Raw genomic sequence first — 7,892 nt, forward strand, 5'->3', positions numbered from 1 at the left:
AACACTAAAAAGTAAGATATCATGGCAAAAGCAAAAGAATTAAGTGAAATTAATGTAAATTAGTCCATAAGATGAACTGCAGCCCAAATACACCTTTTAGAGTGTGGGCTGAGTCTAGAAACAGACCGATAAAAGAGATTCTTTGATGTGGAAATATGATGCTCTTCTCCACATTTATTTTGAATCTCAAATCCAGCATGTGTTTTGAAAGCAATGTTGTATGATCTGCCTCTTGCTGTGACAGAGCTGCAATCAACCAATCGTCTGTATGTGGCTACACAAACCCCCTGCTGCCTGAGTGGTGCCACAGTGGCTTCTGTGCATTTCACAAACACCCTGGGGCGTGTTTGTGAAATGCACAAGGAGAGGCCAAATGGAAGAACGAGATACTCGTAGCATTTCCCCTGAAATGCAAATCTTAGATATTTCCTGTGGTGGATAAATTGGAATGTGAAAATATGCATCCTTGAGATCGATTGATGTGAACCAATCACCTGGGTGCAGGAAGCATAAGAGAGAAGCGTGTGTCAGCATTCTGAACTTGTATTTTCTCAGATGTCTGTTTAGAGCCTGAATGTCTAAGATTGCACGCATCCCTCAACCACCTTTCTTTGGGACCAGGGAATATCTGGAGTAAAAACCTGTTTGGCGTTTTTCCTGGCAGATCGATTTTATCGCTCTTTTCTCCAATAGAGAGGATATCTCCTCTTGTAGGAAAAGAGCTGCGGAGCCACTGGTCTGCGGAGCCACTGGTCCACTGGTAATTGAATCACTCCTCTGAACTGTGGAGGTGGCAGAGCGAATTGCAGCCGGTATCCACAGTTTATTGTTTTTAAAACCCACTCTGAGTTTGTGCAGTTTGCCCATTTTGTCAGTCTCAGTGACAGTGGGCTGACAGGTCAGTTTGTGTTGCATGTGGCAAGACCGCCCTCTTGTGGCACTGGTTTGCAAGACTTCACGTCTCGCATCGCACATACATGAGAGTTTCCCTCAGTCATACGTCTGTTTATGGGGGGGAGAGGCTGCGCTCCTATCAGGGAGCGACAAACCATCTCCCCTCTTACTGGTATTTGTTTGTTTTGCAACATTTTTAGCTGCGCCCTTGGCATTTTGCCTGGATGCGGCAGCTTGTGAAAGTTTAATGTTCTGAGACATAAGTGTTTGTGGGAGGTGAACTGGGCCCAATGCGGGACATCCCGAACTGAACACCGTCCCCGTTTTGTGCGCACTGAGCGGGCTCAAACATCTCCTCGTTTGTGCCCTTTCATAGAGTTCAGCCGAACTTTGCTGAACTCTATGAAAGGGCTCGGTAACAGAGGCGTGTCTGAAAATGAGTCCAGCTCACTCTGTTTTCCAAAAAGCTGTCAGGTCAAACGCTTCCTCCTCACCGTCTGAGTGGACATGGGTGGCGGCTGATCCAGGCGAGCGGCTTCGGGTTTCTTCGGAAATGAAGAAACCCGAAGCCGGGTTCCTTCATGTTTCTTCAAAGGCCAGCAGTGCCTTTCGGAGGATGATTAGCGGCCGTCTGGGTTTTCAGCAGCTTAGGATTTCTGAAAGTAGGAGGCAAATGCGCCTCAGCCTGGGCGAAGGTTTGACGCTGGGATGTGAGAGAGGTGGCTGTGTACACCGGTTCCTGTCTTGGGAGACACAGCTTCAAAGCCTCATCTTCTCTTTTCTTTTCCTCACACCTCTTTTGCATAGATGTAACAGCTGCACAAAACAGGCCAAGCGGGGTAATGGGGGTATCGAGAAGGTCCTCCATTTCCCTGGTGGAAAACGTGGTTAAGTTTAACCATCTAGCCCTTTCCTGTAGAACCAGGAGCCCCATAGCTCTCCCCATAGCCTGGATTGCTACTTTATGGAGATGGAGATAGTGATCAGTGATGATACACACTTCTTCCCACAGTGTAGCATCCGGTGACACAGTCATCTCCTCCTCCAGCTCCGCCTGATCAGCATCATCAGCATAGAAGAGGCATTCATGGCGCGAACTGATAGAGTGGCCACCTTGTAGGATTTCTCCATCAGGTTTGATTGGAAGCAGTCCGCTGCTGAGGGAAGGGATGGAGCCGACCCACCCAAGGTCATCAAAGCTTTCAGGTGAAGGTGCGCTGCCACCACTGCTCGACTCGAGGCATTTGGCGGAGACCGTGGTCATCCATTCCCTCGCAGTCTAGAACTGAGCCACCTGCCACTGGGTGCTTCTCCCTGTACAGTTTGTTGCACCAGGAAACTGAAAATTCCTCCAGCAACTCAGGAAAGAAAGGCAGGAACTATTTTCCCGTTCTCTTGGCTTTTGGCAGTTTTTTGTCATCGAAACGTGATCTTGCTTCTTCAGCCTGAACTTCGGGCCACTGGATATTAAGTTTTGCTGCGGCGCGTTTACACACGTCATGCAGGTCCACATCCAAGTCAGACAAAGAAGAGTCACCATCATTGGCCTTGCTGAAGCCCAAAGGTGTGGGTTTTGTGACCCAACCTCAGAGCACCAGAGGCGGTTCATCATCCTCATCTTTGTCGGTGATGAGAAGCTCAGAACCTGCATCCGAGTCTCCGTCATCATCACCTGCCATGGGGTAATCGAGAGGGCAAGTTGTGAAGCTATTGGCCACTCACATCCAGTGGCAACGGGTTAACAGCGTCAAGCATATCGCCCCAGCTTGGTCCTGGTTCTGCATCAGGGACCAGTATTAGTCCTTGAGCCGTCGTTTCTTGGCTAGCTGCAGCAGAAGCCAGGATGGGGTCACCTCCGAACAGTGTCAACTGACACATAATGGTCAGAAAGAAAAAGAAAACTAGCGTTCAGTGCTGCGTCGCCCAGAAGGCGACGCAGCACCTTGAGTGAGAGCCGACTACAATGAGAGCACTCCTCCGATGACTCGAGGGCTGCTTGGGTATGCCTTAAGCCAAGACATGTCACACATATTTGGTGAGTGTCCCAACTCAAAATTTTACTTCCACACGGGCAAGCTTGTGGGTTTTCGTCTGCTTTAGCATCAGCCTTTCCAGCGTCCATGCTAATTGCAGGAATGATTTCTGTGAAGCTACAGTGAAGCTGGTGACAGCTAAAATGGCTAGCCTGATATGGCAAGGTGTCAGGGAGTGTTGCACCTTACCCTGCTGATAGCTAGCACAGCAAAACTATAGCTTGGGTAAAGTGTCACTACTTCTACCGGTATTGCTACCAATGGAGTATTGTTACTTGAGTGAAAATAAGTGAAGCATATTTTTACCCAACACAGTTTTCGCAGCTAATAGTGCCGTTTTGCAACAGACTGAATGCTAGTTTTCTTCTGGTATACAGTACCAGTCTGGAACGAAGCGCCCAGCGACCGAGTTCGCACTCGTATCTATGGACAGTTAAGCTAGGCTCCAGAACGGCAGGCGAAAGAGAGAAAACCAGTTGGGACTTGTGCTCGTAACGAGAAGAGGTTTTTGAATTATCTGTCTGTGCAGGGCAAGTGCAGGGGGTGTTACATTCCCCCTCTCCCTGGCACTGACAGACTTACCCCCAGACAATCAGGGTTGGTGGAATGTAATACGAGCTTCTGATCAGGTCACGCCCAGGGCATTCCCCACAGTGAGACACTCACTCATACTACTCAGAGAACCGAGGTTACGAAAGTAACCTAAAGTTACTTACTGCAGCAGTTACTGGGTGGAACTTGAGCAGCGCTCCATCTGTGAAATATTACTGCTAGTAGCGCGGTGCGGCAGTCCAATACCGAGAGCAGAATCAGCGTATTACACCGCTAGCTTGTTAACTTAAAATTATTTTTTGGGTTATTTGTTTAGCTTTCTGACCATTATGCTCTTACAGGTGAATGTTGGTAGTTGTGTGCTGCTTTACCTGCTATCTGACTGCTCCGGATGTATTTTTCTCCTGCAGTGAGCTTCGACATAGCCAAAATCCATCAAGTGCTTGTTTTTTAAATGTCATATTAGATTCATTGTGTTAATTAATTTTTACATGTTTCACACCCAAGGTATTTTTCCGGTGTAACACACAAACGTCCCCTTTCACTCAAAACGTTACAGTTCCCACACGACATTGCTTAGCAGTTATTGCCGAGCACTTGCGCAGTGTGAAGGAAAGAGGGTAACACTTTATTTGATGGGGTGTGCATAAGACTGACATGACATGACATAGCATCTGTCATGAATATGAAGATAATAAACATTCATAAAGATATGAGAGGCCCCATCGGCCAAAACCTACAAACTCTCTTACACGTACTATAAAACCCTCTCACATTCGCTATCAAACCCTCTTACACGTACTATCAAACTCTCTGAGAGTTTGATTGCAACGGAAGTTAACTTAAAATTTCAGTTTCTGATTGGACCCCAGGCAGGCTTTTCAAAATAAAAGCGGATCTCCGGTTTATGTTTGATTCATGTTTCTCTCCTGCGGCTTTAAAAATTTAAAACTTTGTGTTAATTGATTGGCTAAATGTTAGAGCCATAAAAAGGAAATATTTAAGTTTTTTGTAAGATGGTTTGTTTGTATTTTATAAAATTTAGTTAGGACGATTGATATTTGTTTAGGCATTTTTATTGTGCAATTTAGTTTTATTTTGAAAGGTATAGAGAATGAAACAGATATTGGATCTATTGCCATAACACTAAAGGAAATCATGTATCTGAAAATAAATTAAAACATATTATGTGGGCAAAAAATTTTGTAAACCACATATGTGCTACCTCAATCAAAATTGCTGACATTAGACATTTAACAAATCTTCCAGATTACATAAACAATACCTTACCAGGTACTTCTCCGACTTCAGGATGACACAGGGACACCTATAAGACCAATTTTAACTGAGGTTGCACATATGTGCTTTACAGGATTTTTTGCCTACACAATATTTTTTTGTTTCAGATACATAATGTTTTGCAAATTAAAACCCTCTATGGCATGGCGTTGCCCTCAGGCAACAAACCACATTTCTGTACCTCACATTGCTCTGTAATTTTATTTTGGGGGGAATGATTTAAAATACCTCCAGACATATTTTTGTCCAAATAAAAGAGGTATTGAGGTTCATGTGACCTTTTACTTAGAAGAGCAGCAGTCCTTTTTATGAAGCAGATGTGTATGCTACACCTTGCCTCCTACTTGTAAGTTATACATCACTTTTCTTCATGTTTAAATTTGGGTCACTCTAACTAAAATAAAATAAAATAAAAGCGCATCTCCAGTTTATGTTTGATTCACACATCAAGTTTCTCTCCTGCGGCTATAACAGGCTAAAGCTTTGTGTTAATTAACCCTCTATGGCATGACTTTTTTATTTTTTGGGGGAAAAATATTTCTGACCTGAAGGGAGGGAAAAATGCAGGAATTATCAACTGAAATGGAGAAGTTGACTTAGTATTGATGTAGTACCACTTAAGAGTCCGTTTTATTGCAATTTAATTTAAGAAAGTTAAGGGTGAACCATTGTCTTATTTCAAGTGAGGGATGAAAGTGGAATCATAGAATTAGGTTTGGTTGAGAGATAGAGCTGGGTATCATCCGCATAGCTGTGAAACTGAATATTATGTTTGCGAAAAATATAAGGGAAGAAGGTAAATTATAAACAGCAAGGATCCCAGAACAGAGCCCTGGGGAATACTTCAGGTAACGGGAACAGGATGAAAGGTGAATGATTTTAACTGAACGAACTGAGTGTAGCCTGAGAGGTACAAATGAAACCAGTTCAGAGGTGTATTTACAATATCAAGAGAGGATAATCTGTCAAGGAGGATGTTATGTGAAATTGCAACAAAGGCTGTAGTTAGATCAAGCAGAAGGAATATGGATAATAAACCAGAGTCAACAACAAGGAGTAGATCATTAGTAATTTTAAGAAGTGCTGTTTCAGTACTGTGAAGTGGATGGAAACCAGATTGGAATTGTTCATATAAATTATTGCTGGATAGATGAGAATGAAGTTGGACAGCAACTGTTTTCAAGAATTTTAGAAATGAATGGAAGATTTGAAATAGGATGAAAATTACTGAAGTTATTGGGATCTAAACCAGGAAGAGAATCTAGTGGTTTGGTAATATTTGCAGGCTCAGATCTACCACACCAGACAAGTCCCAAGGTGTAGGTTGTGCAAGGAGGCCCCGGAGACAGTCCAGCACATAACAGCAGGGTGCAAGATGCTCTCAGGGAAAGCGTACATGGAACGACATAACCAAGTGGCGGGCATAGTGTACAGGAACATCTGTGCAGAATATGGACTGGAAGCCCCGAGATCAAAGTGGGGAACACCCCCAAAGGTGGTGGAGAATGACCGAGCTAAGATCCTGTGGGACTTCCAGATCCAGACAGACAAAATGATAATGGAGAACCAACTGGACATTGTGGTGGTGGATAAACAACAGAGCAAAGCAATTGTGGTGGATGTAGCAATACCAAGTGATTGCAACATCAGGAAAAAGGAGCAGGAGAAACTGGAGAAATACCAGGGCCTCAGAGAGGAACTGGAAAAGACCTGGAAGGTGAAGACCACAGAGGTGCCTGTGGTCATCGGGGCCCTCGGGGCAGCCACCCCCAAACTGGAGCAGTGGCTAAAACAGATCCCAGGAATAACATCAGACATCTCAGTCCAGAAATGTGCAGTTTTAGGCACAAGATACTGGAGGAGAACCCTCAAGCTTCCAGGCCTCTGGTAGAGGACCCGAGGTCAGAGGATGAAAGAGAGACCACCCGCAGAGGGTGAAAAGGGACTTTTTTTATATATATATATATATATACACACACACTTATATGTATACATTGGTTGTACATACAGACGATCTTGAAGTTCACTGGTGTCCTGTTTGGTCCCCAATTGGTTCACCATAGTCTTGATCTGAGCAGCTATAATGAAAAAATAGAAACAAAGATTAGCTTATTTAAATAAAAGCAGTGCTCTTCAGTGCCCTCTACAAAGGGCAGTAGAGTAAAGGAAAAGAATCAATTAAGTTGAGATTTAAAGGTACTCAGTGTTTCAGCTGTTTTACAGTTTTCTGGAAGTTTGTTCCAAATTTGTGGTGCATAGAAACTGAATGCTGCTTCTCCTCATTTTGTTCTGGTTCTGGGGATGCAGAGCAGACCAGAACCAGAAGATCAAGCAGAACAACTACATTCCACAACAGCTTCATCCCTCGTGCCATAAGGATACTTAACTCTCATTAGTTTAATCTTTTATTACATATATTTACATTGATACATTTATTATTACTTACTTATTTATTATTATTGGAGCCTTGCAACAAAATTTCTTTCAATTTGTGCATTTTTAAATGTATGATTCTGTGCTTAGCCCCCTCCTGTATTGCCTCTACACCCAAGACTGGCTCACAACAACAGCCGCATCGTCAAGTTTGCTGACGACAGTGGTCAGACTCATCTCACAGGGTGACGAGACAGCCTACAGAGAGGAAGTCCTGAAGCTGGCATCCTGGTGTTCAGAGAACAACCTCACTCTCAACACCAAGGAGCTCAACACTAACTCAGCTCCTCTCTACATTAACGGTGAGAGTGAGGAGAGGGTCCACACCTTCAGGTTTCTTGGCGTCCTCATCTCTGAAGACCACTCCTAGACTGACAACATTGCAGCAGTCATCACACCTAAGATGCACATGTATGATTTCGAGACGACTAGTGGCGAGGGAATGAAATTCGCCGTTGGCCAAGCCACACAGTTCAGCCAGTGTCATTTTATGTCATTTGGCACAGGTTTAAGCCTATATGAATGAAAGAGTAAAAGTAAGAGAAGCTAAGCGCACCCTTGCATCAATCAAATTTGACAAGTGGGCGGGACTTCCGGTTTTATGAGGTGGGACTTCCGGTTTTTGAGGCGGGACTACCAGTTTGGGGATGGATGGGGTCAGGGGGGACTCAGTGGGGGGGT

General features: G+C 44.2%; 1 long non-coding RNA gene across 1 annotated transcript in view; it reads right to left on the reverse strand.

Moving 5' to 3' along the window:
* Positions 1 to 6,742: 6,742 nt before the first annotated feature.
* The window catches only part of LOC106941955 (uncharacterized), a 25,503-nt gene continuing 24,353 nt past the window's right edge, over positions 6,743 to 7,892 (reverse strand). Inside the window, exon 3 of the long non-coding RNA XR_001423500.1 lies at positions 6,743 to 6,856. This is a non-coding gene — a long non-coding RNA (uncharacterized LOC106941955). The remainder of the gene's footprint in view (positions 6,857 to 7,892) is intronic.

This window comes from Poecilia latipinna, unplaced genomic scaffold (assembly GCF_001443285.1).
Source record: "Poecilia latipinna isolate Pla-1442-1.1 unplaced genomic scaffold, P_latipinna-1.0 Scaffold3954, whole genome shotgun sequence".
Lineage (NCBI taxonomy): Eukaryota > Metazoa > Chordata > Actinopteri > Cyprinodontiformes > Poeciliidae > Poecilia > Poecilia latipinna.